This window comes from Phascolarctos cinereus, unplaced genomic scaffold (genome assembly GCF_003287225.1).
Source record: "Phascolarctos cinereus isolate Bilbo 61053 unplaced genomic scaffold, phaCin_HiC Scaffold_3;HRSCAF=262, whole genome shotgun sequence".
NCBI classification, from domain to species: domain Eukaryota; kingdom Metazoa; phylum Chordata; class Mammalia; order Diprotodontia; family Phascolarctidae; genus Phascolarctos; species Phascolarctos cinereus.
The window spans coordinates 54625979-54645010 of NW_027555736.1; the positions used below are offsets into that span (position 1 = coordinate 54625979).

At 40.7% G+C, this 19032-nt stretch overlaps 1 protein-coding gene and 1 long non-coding RNA gene across 2 annotated transcripts in view; one reads left to right on the forward strand and one right to left on the reverse strand.

Annotated features, from left to right (window-relative positions):
- Positions 1 to 19032, forward strand: part of LRMDA (leucine rich melanocyte differentiation associated) — a 1318218-nt gene that overhangs the window by 314641 nt on the left and 984545 nt on the right. The gene's annotated exons all lie outside the window — the stretch shown is intronic.
- On the reverse strand, positions 3551 to 9716 carry LOC110221507 (uncharacterized). Its single transcript, XR_002328144.2, has 4 exons — positions 9560 to 9716; positions 8085 to 8115; positions 3737 to 3866; positions 3551 to 3639 (listed from the first exon to the last, which is right to left on the reverse strand). It is a non-coding gene; the product is annotated as an uncharacterized LOC110221507 (long non-coding RNA).

Below are 19032 nucleotides of genomic sequence, written 5' to 3' on the forward strand. Positions count from 1 at the left end.
TTTTATTTGAAATACAGTGATGCATATATAGTTCTTAGATTTTTCAAAGAGCTCCAGGGAGAAGGGTTGCTAAGAAGCATGGGGCACTGTACATAGTTATCATGTACAATAGGGCTTGGGGGAGCTGTTGCCTGCTAAGAATGATCTCCCTTCAACAGAAAATTTGAGACAGATGGAATATTGGTTGGTTCTGGAGACTATCTTGATCATCAACTTTTGTTCTGAATCAGTGGATTCAGAACATCATCTTCTATTCGGTTTCCTTTTCCATGATACCAGGCCATTTGCTAGGCTGTGAATAGGTGGTACATGAGAAAATTTTAGTGCTATGGTATTTTCTTCTCCCAAACATGAAATACAAAATTATGTGTCCATCAAAAATACTTTGTGTGGCAATTTTCTATAAGAAAACAGGTTTTGTTTCCTCTGTATTGCTCCCAAATCCTCCCCCCCCCCGTTTTTGGCTTAGGGCTATTCCATATTCTTCAGTAGCCTGACCACTGTACATGGATCTCATTGATATATTTCAAATGTTATCATATCCTGTGGTCAAATTAATTTGGGAAATAGGAATTTAGAAAATATGAAAGTCTGGTTTTGGTTTGAGTGGATTCATTAGTCATTCTTTTCCCCTTAAAACCATTTTGGTTTGGTTCTTGGTTTTAAGAAGGAACATGTTTGGAAATCCACAAATTTGCTATTTGAGGCTGTGCTTCAGAGGATTATTTTATCATCTCTGGCCTTCATGGCTGGTTGCTGGCAATAGGAGTTGGGTCAGTAAAGGTGGCCTGTGTCGGCCATATGAGCAAATTCTATATTGCACAGCCTACTTACAGATGTTTCCTGAAATCTGTTAAGCTGAGTATGTTAGATGTCTTGTCACCTACAAAACGTGCCTGTACTTGTTGTAGACCTTCTGACTAGGATCCCTCTCCCCCATCTCTTCTAGGACAAATTATGGGGCAGGGTGAGGGCAGAAGGGACTTCTTGCAGGGTCTGGGCATCTGACTCAAACATCAAAGAAATTAGAGGGTCATAGATCCAAAGCTGGAGGAGACAGTACAGACCATGAAATTCAACTCCTTCATTTCATAGAACAGGAAACTGAGGTGAGGCCCAAGGAATTCAAGTGACTTGTCCAAGGACACAAAGGTAGTGAACATCAAAGGTGAGATTTGAACCTAGGTCCTCTGACTCCAAAATCAATGCTCTTTCTGCTGTATCGTGCTACTCTCAGTGGTTTGTCCCTTCAGGTCCATTATGGTCCAATCTGGCATGTGTCAAGTAATATAGAGAAGGTTAGTGGTCCAGTTTAGCTGGACATAAAGTAGAGAGGTGGACATCTTGGATTTGGCCTGTAGCATAACCTTTAGGTACTATGCTGTCATAGCATACCAGAAAGCTCCTTTTCTAGTGCCAAATTAATACTAAGGACCTAGGGAATAATTTTGCCATGGGATAGGGAGGGGGAGTGGTTCATGTATAGGTATTTTCATCCTTCTGATTGCTAGTACCATAGGGCTAGGTGAGGGTCTTAGCAGGAAAAATGTAAGACTAGATTCCAGTCCTGTTTATTTCTGGGATAGAAGAATACCAGAAGATAATATCCAGGCTTGATCAAGAAGACAAGAATTAGGAATTTAAAGAGGTAGGAGATACACACACACATACACACACACACACACATATTGAGGGAGGGAGGGAGGGAGAGAGAGAGAGAGAGGGAGGGAGAGAGAGAAAGAGAGAGAGAGAGAGAGAGAGAGAGAGAGAGAGAGAGAGAGAGAGAGAGAGAGAGAGAGAGAGAGAGAGAGAGAAAATAAATGTATTTTGGATGGGGGTTGCAGGAGAGTAGATGATGGCAGTGGAGGTGAAGATCTAGTGATCTATTGGAGAAAGGCAGGTTGAGTTAGTGATGTATTTGAATTTGGGAGGCTAGAGAGAGGAGCAAGAGAAATGTCACTAATAGAATGACAGAAGATTCATGTACAACCAACTTGAGGTTTTCCATGGGGAGTGATGGAAGAGGAGTAGAGGAAATATAATCCCCATAATAACCAGTTTAGACATGACAGTGATTCAATAACAAAGGTGAATTTAAACATATAAATATCTTATTTCAGAAACACAGACAAAAATGATGTCAATTTTTATTCCCCAGAAATGATGAGAGTACCACATATTCTGTCATAGGAATGAGGGCATGTAATAATGGAAATGTCTATGAAAAATGAAAATTTGCCTTAGTCATGGGCCTTGTATAACCAAGATTTAGGAACAACAGAAAATCTGGACAATTAGAGTTAGCACCCAATTTTCATCTAAATTTTAATTAAATTTTGGCTAGGAGCTTCAACTGCTTCTTTCGAAAAACTTTTCATTAGATATACTAACAAAGTACCAAATTGTCTGCTTTTTGTGGTCTTTCCCTGCTGTTGCCCACAGAGATGATAATACATAGGGATATATGCCCAATGAGTTGGCAGCTACAGGGAGATGACTGAGGGCCATAGGCTCTGGATGAGTTAAAGACAAGGTAAATCAGTCCATGAATAATGGAGGGCCAATGACAAGAGTTCTGAAGAGTACTGAGCCAAGATTTTTAACAGCACAAGGTTCAAGACCACAGGCTATGGAGATTCTTACAGGGAAAGGCCAGAGGCCATGATGTTACTGTGTGTGAAATCTCATGGTGATGCTGGGTCATAGGTATCTCTTATTGGCTTAGCTTCCCCACTCTCTGCTTTTCCAAAGGTTCATGTACAGAATGAGAGCAAGTGAGAAGGCCCTTTTGGGAGAGGAAGCAGAAAAGGAAGGAGGGCCTGCTTTGAGTTTTTAAAAGAGAAAAATGAGGCCCATACAGATCCTATGATGATGGATATTTCTAAGAGACAATGGAGTCAGAGCATTTTATTGCTATCTCGTTGACTTGTAAAAGGACAAACAGAAATGTCAGAAAGCCAGGTAATCGGAAATCCCTCCTCATTCAATTTGTGGCCTTACCTATTTGAAAAGGGGAGAGGGGAAAAAGTGATTTGTAGGCCAGGAAGAATAATTTTTGTGCTGGGGAGGGAGAGCTGTGGTTCTCAGGCAGCGTAAATAAACCGACAGGGGCTTAGGAAATGGGCATCAGGGCCCAAGATATCAGCCCTTACAATCTGAAATGTAAATATCTCCTGAAATTCCCATTTGAGAGCAGATTTCACCTACAAGCAGACTATTATATCTTCCTGAAAAATATACACACACTAGTGAAGGAATAAACACATCATTACACTTTCATGACAGATAAGCTTGGCTCTGGTCGGGTGTAAACTCATTTTTCTTGGGTTGACCTTTAAATAGTACCGTGCTATTGTATGGGATTTAAATCAATAATTTTGTCAAAGCAAAATATACTGTGGGCTTTTTTTTTTCTTTATCATTTTAACAGTTCTGTAAACTCTCAAGGAGGAATGGGTTTCAGCACATCATCCTCTAAAAGGGCGGAAGCAGAAGCCAGGATGGAGTTGGGGCTGGGAGAGCCTGCTGCACTTGGCTGTAAAAAGCAAGGGCCGCCAGCCATGGGTGTGGGCCCACCAGGGCTCGGTTTCCCTCTCCAGGTTGACTGCAATTAGTGCCTGCATCCAGTTCCCTGCGTTCCTGTTGTAAAGCAACAAAGTGTCCCAGGTGTGAGGAGGTTAAAACGAGGAGTACCCAGTAGTTATAAAGCAGCGATAATGAGTTCCCTTCTACTTACCATGGATTTGTGTGATATACAACATGCAATTAAGCATGGCTTGGTGATTCAGTGATTAATGTATATACGGCTCCTAAAGGAGCCGAGCAGGCCTCCCGTCACATCCTTCATGATGTTTACAGCTGGGTACCTATTAACAGGAAGATGGAAAGGGCCATTTACAATTCAGTAACCTTTATGACAGTGAACTCTTTAATCAGTATTTTATTTCCTTTGTAACACTTTAGTCATCTACAAATGTCAGAATAAAATAGGGCCATGAAATATTTAGGATCGGCATGTGGAAATTGACTTCCCTTGATTTAAGTTGCTGTGTCTTTTCATTTTGTTGTTTTGGGAGCCTTTACTTTTATTGAAAGACAATTTATAACTAAATGCTCCCCACAGTGATTGGCATTCAGGGAGGAGGGAATGCAGAGAAGCCCAGTTCTGGTTTCTAGAAAATGTTGATGCGTGCTGTATTGGGTAATAAGTAATTCAGATAAAAACATTAGCCAAGGGGTTGCGTTTTTGAGCAGTGTTTAGGTGTATGGCATGGGAGTTTATGACAAAATACCCCAATATATTTTAGAAAGGTAATTAAGTATAAAGCACATCCATAATAATTTAAGTCAGTTAGAGCACAGGCGTACCTGAAATAGGCATTATTTTCTTAGTGGGATTCTGGTGTTTTTCCAGTTCAGCAGTAATCTCCTGGTGTATTGTTGGAAATGTATACAATGGGTATTAATGGAATTACTGTGTTTATATAAAGGGCATTTAGACACTAGCTACCATCATTAGTTCAACTGATTGCTATTATTCCTTCCCCATCTGTTTTGTCAAGTTAGCTCAGTTAAAGCCAGATAACCAGGGGTCTGATAAAGCAAGGCACCCCATGTCTGCTTCCAACAAATATATGGTTGGAAAATGCTAAACCTTAATAATTCTGGCACTGTGATGTTCCTATCCCAAGACTCCATACTTAGAATGAATGGTTGCCATGTAGGAATTTTTTTTTTTGGTGTGGCAGAACTCTTTGGCAATTTGGTGATGTCTGTAGACCCTTTTTCAGAATAATATCTTTTAAAAAGATAAGAATATGTAGGATAACAAGAGAAACCAATTATACTGAAATGTAGTTGAAAAATGGTTTTGTGTGTGTGTGTGTGTGTGTGTGTGTGTGTATCACAGAATGGTGTGGGGGCAGAGTGTAGTTGAAGCTGGTAGATCATTTGAGCTTGGGAGTTCTGAGCTGCAGTGGACCAAGCCAGTTATGTGTCTCCATTAATTTTGGTACCAATATGGTAAGCCCTTGTGAAGAGGGTCCACCAGGATGCCTAAGAAGGGGTGAGCCAGCCCAGGTCAGAAAGAAAGGAAGTAAAAGCTTCTGAGCTGATCAGTGGTGGGATTGGGCCTATGAGTGGCTGATGTGCTTTCAACCTGGGCAAGATAGGGAGACCCACTCTCAGAAACAATTATATATACATATATATCAAGTATACCTATATTTATACATATACATAAATATATTGATGTATAGTATATATTTATAGTGTGTACATATCCATCATCTATCTGTCTAACTATGCATTATCTATCTATCAATCACATTTTAAAAATTCCTGGAATCCAGGTGAAGAGCCTATACCATATCAGAGATCTGCCTCAACTCAGAATACTTTTTATTTCCATTGATAAACATACCTAGAGAAGCAGTAGTGACTGAGTAGGCAGCATCCTAGACTTCGAGTCAGGAAGACCTGGATTCGGATGTAGTCTCAGATTGCTTACAATCTGAGTGACCTCAACAAAATCACTTAACTTCTCCAAGATTTGGGCAAGTATCTAAGACTTAACTACTAAGACATTAGATGGGTTATATCAACAGAATTGCATCTTTTTGATTTCTTGCCTCAAAAAGCACACTGTTTAGTGTCATGCTCAAATTGTTCTGGAGTAACAAGGGTACCTCATGTTTTCTGTTCCCAGGAATCCAGGCCGATAATCATTTATTAAACATCTACTTTGTGTAGGATGCCATGCTAGCTCCAGGAATGTGATAGCTATGTTAGTAGATGCTCTTGAATAAATCATCCCATACATCTTCCTGATGGAGGAAGGGTACTTGAGGATAGAAAGAATAGGGTCATTATACTCTATTTCTTGCTGGTTTTATTATTTATTTCTTTATTATGGGAGAGGACTCTGGAACCATCTAATGGAATAGTAAAAAAAAATTCAAATGAGTATTATTGTGTCTTCTAAGTTGGAAAAGACTGTAGAATGTTTGACCTTGAGGGATCTTAGAGATCATGAGAGATTGCTTTTGTTTATTGGGTTTTGGGGTTTTCTGTGAAGGGGTAAACGGGTATGAGTGATACTTGAAGAAAAGGAGGTTAAAAAAAATAGAAAACTGCATTCCAGGAAGAGTGGAAAGAGTGTCTGATAGTTACCTTGCAGCTTTTCTTTTCCCCCACCCCATCTCTTAGCTGATAAGGAAAGCTGGAAATTGAGTAGGGTTTTAGGGTCAGTCCCCAAAGCATCAAATGGGCAGATGGAAGCAATAGAGGTCCCTAGGAAGGTGTTCTAGGCAGAATTCCAAGCCAACAGATACCTAAGACTGCAGTTTTCTGATTATAAGAGAGAGGTATCTAGGGATATCGGTGTGACTGTGTAGCACCAAATATGAGAGCAGAGGCTGTCCATTCTAGGCTTGAGATAGATTTGACCTCAGTGAAACTATCTACAGTGATGATGGGAGAGAAAAAAGCTAAGGAACAATATATTTGTCCATCCCTGAAGATAGTATCTGAAATACTCATTAAACTGTAATTTCCCCTACTTATATGACTATGTTACAGCTGATGGCATGAAGAACATTAATGAAACTAGCTTCTTTGGGCCATGGGTTTTATAGAGGGGGCCAGCTGGCATAGTAGATACAGTGCTAGACCTGGACTCTGGAAGACCTGAGCTCAAATCCAACCTCAGACTCTAGCTGTGTGACCTTGGATATGTCACTTAATTGCTGTCTGCCTTTGTTTCTTTATCTGTAAAATGGAGATAATAATAGCACCTCCCTCCCAGCATTGAGGATGAAATGAAATACTAAGTTTGAATTCTTTGCAAACCTTAAAGCACCACTTAAATGTTATCATCATCATCATTGTCATCATCATCATTATTATTCTCCCCTCCCTTTGCTTGTTGTCTGTTGTCTTTTCAAAGCCTTGCTGAACATCTTCCAGTTGTCAGGCTTCAGAGTCTAGACTGAGCTGCATGGCTGGGTTTGTTAAATCTGATGCCATAAGTGGTGTTTTGGGTGTATGTCCCTGCAGAGAATTCTAGCTATTGCAACAGCCCATGAAAATCAAAAGTGGCACATTTAATACTGTGTGCTTGAAATTCTGCCAAATGAAGTAGAAGGAACCAAAAATAAGGAAGCAAATTGACTATTACAAAGAGGGATTAAATTTTAGTGTAAAGAGATGGAAGCCGGTGAAATAATAGAGGAGGAGAAGGAAAGGGGGTAAAATTGCCTAAATACCAAGACAAACTAGAAAGGCTCTTGTTTTTAAGTCCATGGTCTAAAAGAACATTTTGGTCACTGTCATATCTAGTATAGTCCGTGGAACGTTTCTCAGAATTATATTTTAAAATGCATAAAATAAAAGATATAGAATAACAAAGGAAACAAATTATATTGAAAAACATTTATCAAAATATTTTAAAAAACAAGTTCATGGATGCAAGGCTTAAGAACCCTTGTGTATGATCTATTGCAAATAAGGAAAACTTAGGTTTCTTTCTGATTTTTATTTTTTATTTTCAAAATGACATTGAAAAGCCAACATGTCCTACATGAAGTTTGTCAAAAGGAAACTCTCAGGGTGAATGGGGGAGGTAATTGATTTTAGGTTTATATGATATACAGATTGGAGACAGTTGGACTCTTAAGCTCATTTTGAGTTTGACTTGATTCCCCACCCACCCCCTAAGAATCAGGCTGATAAAGTAGATGGGAGTGCTGGGCTTGAAACAGGAGGACCTGGGTTCACACCCCACTGCTGCCTACTAATTATCTCTCTTACTTATTTTGACATGCCTTAAATAACTCCTTTAGTCTTATCTGCTAGTGTGCATACATACACACATATACACACTATATATGGTGTATATATTTGTATATGTATATGTGCATACATCTAGTATATCTGTATATACACATATATCTAGTATACATATTCGCACATATCTGCTAGTATATACATATACATATACATATACATACACACACACACACACACACATACATGTATTTGGAGATAGTTTGGTTTCCCACACTGAAGAATGGACTGTTGCCTACCTGTCTTTGATGATTTCATCTTCTCCATCTCCTAGGGAGAAATGGAAAAAAAAAACAACTGGAAAATTGTAGGCAGGGAAGGAGATGATTTTCCCTATATAGTCAAGCTGGGAGCTGATGTGAATTTAACACTTGTAGAGGAACAAATTAAATTTAACAAATATTTATTAAGTATCTACTGTTATATGCTGGTCATTGCCCAAGGCACAAACAAAATGCTTCCCACAAGGTGCTTAAGTTCTATGGTGGGATATGGCATGAGCACGTAAATATAATACTGGGTAGGGAGTAAAGAGAGACAGAGAAGAGATCACAGAAAGTTCTGAGGAAAATTTGAATGGAGAGAGAACACTTTCAGCTGGGCAGATTAGAGAAGACTGCAGGAAGGAGATGGTGCCTGAGCTGAGCCTTGAAGGAAAAGAAGGATTCTGACGATGGAGGTGGCCTGGGTGATGGCTTGTACAAATACTTGGAGGCAAGAGACAACATATAAAGGTGAGGGAACAGCTTGGGTAGTCCAAGTTGGTCAGGAAAGGGAGTGATATGAAGTAAGAACAGAGAGAGTCTTGACTGTTAAGATAAGGAGTACAGAGGGATAGAAATAAGAGTGGAGGAAGGTCTTAGACCTTCTCCAAGGTCTTTAAAGGAATCATCCAACTAACTAGCAAAGAGGGGTAGAAAATGGAAGGTCTTTAGAATTAATAGACATGTTAATTACACCGTGAGCTCCTTGAGAGCAGGAACTGTCTGTGCCTTTCTTTGCATTCCCAGCCCTTGGGACAATGCTCGGCACATAGTAGGCATTTAATAAATTCTTATTGACTGACTGACATGATTAAGGTCTCATAGTTAAGTAGACAGCCAAGGAAGGTTTAGACCTGGGCCCCCTTGATAGGCCTGTCCAGTGCCTATAACTTACTACTAAATCACTTCCTAAAATCTGAAGGGAGGAAGGGGCTGGGAGATATAGTTCTATATAAAGTGAGAGAAAGATCTCAAAGCCCAGCTGATATGACACTGGAGTCCTGAGAGCCTGTGTCAGTCCTTCCATCTGACAGTGTGTGTGTGTGGGGTAATCACTTCATCTCTCTGGGTCTCGGTTTCCTCAACTATAAAATGAAGGTGTTGAATTAGCTGTTCTCTTAGATAGATCCCTTCTAGCTTCATTTAGATCTCTGATCCTGAGTGGGTGGGGGGAAAGACAAGAAAAGAACTAAGGTCAATAAACTTGTGGTAGGCCTTATTCTTTTGATCACTGAGTCAATAGTGAAGGTGATGGTATGAGTAGGGGGCACACCCAGTGCTTAGCACAGTGGGGGCACATGATAGACACTTAATAAGTGCTTATTGAGCGATTGATTTTAGGAGAAGTAGGTCTTAGAATCTGAAATCTGAGCCTGGAAAAAGCCAGACGCCCCTGATTGATCATTCGCCCTTCCTACTTCTGAACGGGCAGCATGGGAAGCCATACCTACCTTCAGACGGACCCCGTAGTCTCTGTCTTTCCCCCAGCTTCCTCAGGGCCCTTTAACGCTTCCATTATCCAAATAATATGTGCCCAGGAGGAGGGGAAAGACAGGAACCCTGTCTATGATGGTCCCCTCTAATCCAGCACCTCGTCTCCAGGATCACGGCCCGCTGGGCAGCAATCAGTGTGAGGCACGGAGTCAGTGGGAGGGGCTCTGGGGATGCTGATGCTGGACTTTCTCGTCTCCCCTGCCTCCCCCATCCCTCCCGAGCTGATCGTGAGGCCGCGGTAGCCGGCCCTGCTACTCCCACTTTGCCACCTCTCAGGCAGGATTATTTAAATGTTTATCCTTTCTTACTTCCTGACCTTACTTGTTTAGTCCGTGTCCCCCTGCCCGGCTCGTTTTGTGTTTCATGAGCTTAGCAAACCGTGGCCTCCAATTCCCCAGTTCTAGTGTTTTCACTTAAGATGAGGAGTGATGAGCCAAAGGTTTCAGGCTCAATCCTTGAGCAAAGGGCCGCTCTGACAGGGATTATTATTTATTTGTCATCTTGGATGTAATAAGCTGTAGGTACAGCATCGAGAGCCCTTGATTTATGGCGCTGTCTGCTGACACTAGTGGGACGTCGGCCGCCGCGCCGCCGAGGATGAATACCACACTGTCAGCTTTGTCGATCTGTCTCTGCCGCCGTGCTCCCTCTCATAACACATTCCCATTTCATGCCAGAATACATAAACAATCTTTCATTATTTTGATGCTTTTTTCATATTTGTTCTTTACAGAACATAAAGTTTGAATTTATGGGTTTCCTTTACATTATTTCAACACACTCCACCATTTTCCGGGTTTGTGGTTTAACTCTCAGAAATTGGCTGCCAGGTGATTTAGTTATTTTGGCTTTCGAGTTTTATAGTTATTTAATATCACAATGCCAGATACGGGAGAAAATGTAGTGCATGGGATGTGTGGGATTTGCAGTTCAGACTCTTGTCATCAAGCCGGCAGTGATCCTTGGACAAGGTGCAGGGATAACAGGCGGCCGTGGAAGAGTGGGGTTCTTCCTCTTTTTACCCTACTTAATAAATATTATTTGGATAGGGGAATAAATAGTTAAAGGGGCGGGAGGGATATGGGGAAGGACAGTGGGGACAGGGTCTGTTCCAAGAGAGGTAGTGTTTCCCACAGCTGTCACCAGTGTTGGCTGAATTGGTGGCCCAAACACCATCCTCCATTTTCTTTTGCCTTCTCCAGCACCCTAGCCCAGCATCATTCATTGTCTCGCTGAGTGTGTGTCTCTTCTGCCCCGATTCTGACATCCAGTTTCCTTCAGGTGACTAGTAGCCTAAATTTAAACCTCCCCCCTTTTACCTTTTGGTCGAGTTTCACTACCATTGTTGAGGGAAAGCAAATGGGTCTGGGTTGGTTTTTGTTTGATTGTTTGAAATAGGAAGTCAGTACTTCTTTGCCTCTGGTGGGAGCTCAGGCTGGTAAAATGGTTGATATACTTTATTTTTTTCAATTGTGAAAATTCCCCTGCTCACCAATTCTACTATAGGCCCTAGTGAGAACATTTGAAAGTATTTCTCTCCCTCTTCCAATTTTACCTAAAATTTCTTCCTGTCCTCTCCTTTATTTGCCATTTCCTTCCCTCTATTTTAAAGGACAATAAAAATTAAATCCTACACAAATAACAGGTCTGCCTAGAAATCAGCCACTGCCTTTCAAGGAGGCACCTGCATATTATTTATGTTTGGTGTTTTTCATGAGATCACTAGTTTTCCAAACAGGACCTCGGAGGAAAGCATTGTTAACTATTAGTGCGGAGTGCTACTTTATATAGAATACCAAGGATGTGCAAGCTATTACCATGATGGTTGTGGTTAGTGACTCCTCCTCCCATATTTATTTTGTATCAATTTTGGAAATGTTATGTGTTTATTTAACTGCAAGCTCGTGGTCTCTCACCTCCTGCTCTCAGAGAGACAGCTCCTTAAGGTGAGGGCCTGTTTTTGTTTTTATTGTTGTATAATGCCCAGCACCTAGCATAGTGGGAAGCACTAGTAGGTGTTTAATAGATGTTTGTTGATTGAATTAATTTTACTAATGGAATCTAATGTCACTTTTCCCACAATTATATACACATGTATATATGTGTATGTGTATGTGTATTTATATAGGTATATGTTTATATACATATACATAGGTATGTGTGTACGTATACATGTGTGAGTGTGTGTATCTATTTGGGCTGGACTTGTGATTTAAACGTTACAGGGAAACTCCTTTTACCAGCAGATCTGTCCCCCTGCAGTAGTTCAGTTGTTAAGTGACTAAGCCAGGATCATACAGCCAGCATGTGGCAGAGTCAGGGCTTGAACCCTGGTTGTTCTGACTCTGAGGCTGCCTATCTGTTAAGCCAAGCTGCTTTTATGAAGGTGTGGGTCTCTCTGCACACAACTGTCTGTATATTTATACACATGCACACATGTATATGTTGTATGTATATATGTCTTTCAGTTGTATCTGACTCTTCCTGAGCCCATTTCTTGGCAAAGATACTGGAGAGGTTTGCCATTTCCTTTTCCAGTGGCAGATAGAGATTAAGTGACTTGCCTAAGGTCACACAGCTAGGAAGTTTCTGGGCTGGATTTGAACTCAAGTCTTCCTAACTATGAGCCCAGTACTCTATCCATTGTGCCATCTAGTTACCTCTCTCTCTATGCATACATACAAATTATTATATTTAAATCTCTGCTTTCCATAGGGAAGATGAGAAGGGACTTGGGTGAATTTTCCTTCTTATTCTAGGTCTGGCTAATTGTTCTTTAGTACAGTGGTCAGGACCAATGATGTGCGCAGAAGTTGCCATATTTGGAAAGGCAAAGTCCTTCCTGGGGATACTGCTGATGTGTCCTCCAGCATCAGAACCAGACTCATTTTGGGGGGAAGGTCTTTGGTGTTCATGCTTGACTCTAGGTACCTTCAAGAATGCTATGCTCCCCACCCTGGGTTCCTTGGGAGAAGAGGCCAGGGTAAGACTTTCTGCCAACTTGTTTTGAACAGCACATCCTTCCCCTGCCCCCCCCCCCCCGGTGGTAATGAACAGCAACCTTGAACGTTCTAAATGCCACATAATTTTTTGTCTCTTCTTCCTTTTCTCAACAGCCTTCATTAGGACAGTAGGGAATTTGCTTACCTCACATTACATAGCACAGGCCTGTGCTGGCTAGAAGGGAACCCAAGTTAATTAATATGAGAAATTTGTTTTGTGTCCCTGGTTTAAAAAAAAAAGACAGTGCAGGTTGGTGTTGTCAGCAAAAGCTGCTTGTCACTTTGACCTGTTCTGTTAAGTGTTTGATGTGTTTTCTCAGAGTAATCTGTGAATAACATTATAGCCAGCCAGCAGAGAAACCGAGGGAGCGATAGCAGAATTAATATCTGGGAGCGTTGATAATTATATATCAGAATCTAATTTTTAGCACAGAAAATGTGTTAATGACAGAGAGGAAAACAAAAACCACTAGCTTCTCCCAGCAGGCCCCAAAGTGTCATTTATTATTTCTCAGCTGGATATCTATCAAGTTTATGGGTTAATTTTTCTGTAGACTGTTATTTATGGGTTTTTGTTTGTTTTCAGCCATCATTACTAACAATACGGTTAATAGCAATCATTTGTTATCCAGCACCAGGCGTGATGCCTCAGATGAGAGCAGTGAACTGAGAATACTCATTTGGTAGCTGAATAAGGCTCTGACAGGGCCCATTTATAACAAGCTCATTCCATAATGTCCATCCTATTAATAAAATTTTGTTGCTGTCTAATTAGAGATGTCTGATGTGTATGGTTGCAGAGGAGAGGAGAATTTCTGCTATGGCTTCCTCCCCCCACCCCCACACCAAGTCTCTTCTGTGACAACTCAAGGTCCCCTAGGCATTTAAGTCCCTCAGACAAAAGAGGTACAGGGTGACTATGGCTATGAGTTTACACTAAGACCTGTAGCTATAATACCTTAGAGCTGGAGGAGGGGTTGAGAGGTGGGGTGTGGTATTAACTGTCCAATCCCAGTTTTCTCTTTCTTTCTTATCTGTTCATTCCCCTCAATTTGCCCACCAAATCTCCATTGATAACAGGTAAAGTGATGGAGTTGTTTTTTGTTAATGTGTATCAGAACTTGGGCTTCCAGTTGGATGGTCTCCCTTCTAAGGAGTCACCTTGGGAGACCAGATGCTTTAATTTTTAGCAATTTTGCTGTTGCTCGGAAAATTTGTTCAACTTCTACCTCAGAGCTATGCAGAAGTGGATTGAGCCCTGTGGGAGACAGTGAGTTGTTCCTAACCATTAGTGGTCTACACTGAAGGGCTGTGCTACAACAGACAGACTCAACTACTTGTTGGCTATTCTTTAGAAAGGATTCTTGTTTACATATGGATTCAACTAGATAGCTGCTCTGGAGATCTCTTCCAGCTTTGAGAGACTATGACTCCTCTTTGGAAATAAAAGTCTTTTGAAATAGCCTCAGGGTTATAAACCTCAGCCTTTGAGGATGGACTTGATTTCTAGAAATAGCCAAAAGTCACCTGAAACCAAGGCATATGAATCAGGTGAGTTGTAGGATTTGGATTAAAAACAAAGCAACAAACAGCAAAAAGATGTTAAGTCAATCAACAGGCATTTATTTACTGTGTGCCAGGTACTATGTTAAATGCTGGGGATACAAAGAAAGGTAAAAGATAGCATAGTTACAGTCTAATGGGGGAGACAGTATAGAAACAAGAAACAGCTATGTACAAACAAGGCACAGAGAGGATAAACTGGTAATAATCAATAGAGAGGAAGCATTGCCATGAAGGGGGATAAGGAAAGGTTTTTTTGTAAACAGTGGAGTTTTGACTGAAGGAAGTTATATGTTCTCAATTGACTTATAAACTGTGGCTGTGGACAATTCAAAGGGGATTTCCAAAAATGTTTTGAGCAGTGATAACACTATTGGAAAATAAAGGCAGAGCCCCACAATGAAACTACTCTGCTTCTGCTTCAGATATATACTTTTTGGCACATTGGTTACAAAATCTGTAACCAAATATTTTATAGTCACTCTATGAGACCGTAGTCCCACCGGCTTTTAGAGCTAGAAGAGGCCTGAGACCAAGCACAATTGAAGGATTTGCTCAAGCTTACAGCTAGGCAGCAATCACTAACTATTAACTAGCAGATGACATTGACATAGGAGTATATGGTTTGTTAAGTGCATTACATTTCTTGATCCTTCTAACAAGCCCACAAGGTGGGTACTATTGGACTCTAGAGTCACTGTGCCTCATAAACAATTAAGTGAAGACATTTTATAACGATGTCAGTCTTAGACTCATTCCTTATAGATCATAGAGTGATGATCATAGAATGGGCCAGAGGAACAATGGACCCCTTATCAGTTGGGTTTTTTAAAATTTTTTTTTGAAATTTTTCCGCTTCTAGGTCAGTCCAAAGGGCACTCTAGTAATTAGGTACGAGAAAGGTGCCTCTCACATGAAGGCTCTAATGCATTCCAGTAAATGGAAGCTTAGTTGAATAAGTTGTTTTGTGAACTGAGAGGGTCTCATATTCTAAATGTAATGTGATTTTTTTCTCCCCAAGGGGAAAAATGAAAGAAATTTGTAACCTTGGAAAGCTTTTATGCTCCTATTTATTGTTAATTGTCAAGTTGCCCCCGCACTGGGTTGGGGGAGGAAGAATCCCTTCAAAACAGGAGTTGAAAATTAAAGGCAGAAATCTTGCAGCAGTTTGGTGGATGCTTGCTCAGATTATACACCTTTGAATTAAGAGCACACAATCAGGCAGTACACTGAAGAATGTTTTAAAATAGTTTTGTTGCTAGGTAACTATTTTTTTTCTTTAGTAATCTTATTTTTTTCAACCTGAGAAATCTTTTGCAAATGATCTTTTGAATAAAAATGATTCTTTATTCACCCCCCCATCCTTTTCCCTCCCCAAAACCTTCTTTGTTTTATTTTTAAAGGGAAACTTTTTTTCTTTTTGATAAAGCTGAAGAAAAATTTCCATCCTTAGCAGACTAGGAAAGTGCTATATAGATCTGAGCCTCTAGAAACCCTGGGCAGGTGTGCTGGGCTTTATTTTTTTCTTCCTAAACTGCACTTGACTAGAGCTTATCAACCCTTAATTAGTGATACATTTTCTCCCTGTGATTTCTATTGATGTGTTGTAGAGGGAAGACGGATTGAGCCTCCCCCTGACCAGTGTGTGAATTGTTTTAGAAAATTCAGCCAACATCTCTCTCTCTCCATCTCCCCTCCCTTTTTCTCCCTCAGTCTCTCTATGTTACACTCACTCTTATACAGACATGCACACACACACACAGCCTCTATCTCCCCCTTGTCTCTCCACCTCCCCTCTCTTTTTCTCCATCCTTCTCTCTGTGACACTCTTACACACACACACACACACACACACACACACACACACAGAGTCTCTTTCCATCTCCTCTCTCCATTTCTCCGTCCATCTCTCTGTCATACTCACACAGACACAGCCTCTCTCTCCATCTCCTCTTCCTTTTTTCTCCCTCCATCTCTGTCACACTCACTCTTATACACACAGCCTTTCTCTCTCTTTCATTCTTCCCCCCCGCCATTCCCCTCCCTTGAAAAGGTGAAAAGCAGGACGCTAGGAATTAGGTTGGGTATTAGTGTTTTTGCTTGCCTGTGCAATAGAAACCGACAAGCGCGGGGCCCTCCGTCAGCAGATCAGGGAACGCAGATGGGAGGCGGAGGGCTCCCTGGTGGCAGCAGTATTGCCGGGATGTGATTGTGAGCGCCAGGATGAAGTCAGCGCTGACAAAGTGTGTGGATTGATGGATGGACAAAGCTGGGAACTGGATGTGAGAATGGATGAGGGCAGAGGGGGAATTTAACACAGACAAACAGAATGAAAGACAGAGAGGAATTACCTGCTCAAGTATTCCCGCACTCAGATCCCACAGCAATTTACTTACTGCTAACAGAGCGCAGGAGGCTTGTTTGCATCTTTGCAGTTTCTCTTTCAATATGTGGAGAGGCCACACCACAGACGGAGCCTGCAAATGCCAGCTAGGGTTCCCCCCCCCCTTTTGCTTTCGCTCTTCTTTGCTTAATTCAAACGGAATGCTTGATTATTTCCAATAAGTTCACGCAGTGTTTCCACAGAATGCGTTTTCTTTCTCCTGCCATTATTTTAACGTTTCCACTAAATTTACCTCAATCAGTTATTGTTGCTTTAGTGTGGTAAATAACAATATTTACCCGCTCCTTTTGAAACTGATGGCTCTGGAAGAAGACATATTGTTCCTTTATGAAGGCATGCGATAATAATGATTGTGCATGCTTACTATGAAATCCTTTGTGTCAGGAAAAAAAGTTAGTTCCTTTCTTTATCCAATCCTAGAGTGTTCTGGAGTGACTGGAGCCTTGGAAACAGTTTAATTTAAAGGGGGAATGTTATCACTGTTTATTCTATCCAAGTCTCCACCTAGGCTGAGCAAAGAGAAATTAAGGGGAGAGGGCAAATGAATCTGTTCTGAAAAAAAATTCATGTACAGTTTATGAAACTTTTGCTGTTTAAAGGATGGTTTCAGAAATTGAGAGAAAAAACAGCTCAAGACATAAGCATCAGAAAACGGTGACAACTTTTAAAGATTTTACAAGGTAGAGAATTAGAGAAATAGAAAAATATAACATAAAAATAAAATGTTGCAATATAATAATCTGGGATTCCTAGATTTCCAAACCCAAATTTGTGGTTAGAATTGTGCTCCTTTCCCTTAATAGTTTTCTGAAAACAAAAATAATTAATGGAGGCAGCATTACAGAGAAAGAGAGAGAGAGAGAGAGAGAGAGAGAGAGAGAGAGAGAGAGAGAGAGAGAGAAAGAGCACATGCCTGAGAGTCAGGAATTTCAGGCTGTGGGTTCAAATCCTGACCCTGACACAGCTTGGCCTTGTAATCATGGGGACGGCCTTGGAGGTGCCCTTAATTTTCATGAAAATACCTTGAGATGTAGTTGCATTGCACCTTTGCCAAAGTGTGTAGTTTCAGAGAAAGGATTTCTGGGACACCAAGAGAGGTTCCAGCTCTTTGGGGGAACCCCCCCCCCCTTGATCCTCGAGTGAGCTGCTTTTACAATTAGAGCCAAGGTCTTTGGAGAAGGGCCTTGTACTTGCTAGAAATGATGAATGGGATGGTTTTTTAATGAAATTAATAAGTTGTCTATTGCATCGAGATCCATGAGACATATTTTCAGGTTTGGCATAGATTATCTGTCACTCCGACTTTTAAAAGTGAATTTGTCCTATAGCCCAGCACCCGCTTTTCCTCCTTCAGACAGAAGACTAGGGAAGATTGGAAGCCTTGCTGGTCATCTTGTCCATATCTAACATCATTTTTGGATAATATGAGTTCAGAGCCTGCTAACCGCTTGGATGTTGTATTGTATATTAATCCTGGTACTGAGTAATTTTTCAAAGGTTGAAAATTTGACAAGTGATAAAATTAAGTTTTCTCAACCTGGCTTTCATGCAGTTCAAAGGCACAGCCTGACGTAATGGGTGGAAACAAAGCTTCTTCCTCCTTGTAGTATGGAAACCAGGGTTATTAAAGGAGATTGGAGTCTTAGGGGGGAAAAAGTTGGGATCTTACTATGTGGTAGGTTACTAAACTGAGTTATTTCTTCCATTTCTAGTGGAGTTTTCTTCCTTTTGTGGGCCTCTTGCCCGTTCACTCTTTTGCTGTCTTACACCATTTAGGAGTTAGCTGACGTTTCCTTCAAAGCCTCTAGTTGCTTAACTTCCTGCCATCATAAGATTTCAAGCAGAAGAGTGATCATTTATCCTCCTTATTTATCTTAACTCAATGCAGAAATAAGATCCAGAGAGATGACTCAGTGACCTCTCTTCCTTGGAGTTTCATGTTGTCAGCGCATCTTAATTCTAATGCCTTCCTTCTGTTAATTATTTCTTATTTATCCTGTATATGGTTTGCTTTGTATGTTTTTGTTTTCCTGTTGTCTCCTCCATTAGACTGTATGTTCCTTGAGGGCAGGGACTGTCTTTTGCCTCTTTGTATCCCTAGTGTTTAGTATAGTGCTTGACCCATAGTAGGTGCTTAATAAATGTTGATTGATTGATTGAAATGAGGTAACTTGACCAAGGTCATGTAAGTAATAAGTGGTAGAGCTGAGTTTTGAACCCCATATATATTTTGGATTACTTTGATAATGTTTGTTTTTTGCACGTGCTCTGTGAGTCTGCATCTATTTGTGGAGCAGGGTTTGTGTTTTATTATTTTTTTTAATCTAATTAACTAATTACGTGATTTTTAAAAAAATTATTCCCTTTAAAAATTTTGCAAATAAAAACCAGGGCAGCCAGGTGGTACAGTGATAGAGCACTGGACCTGGAATTAGAAGGACTTTGATTCCTGAGTTCAAAT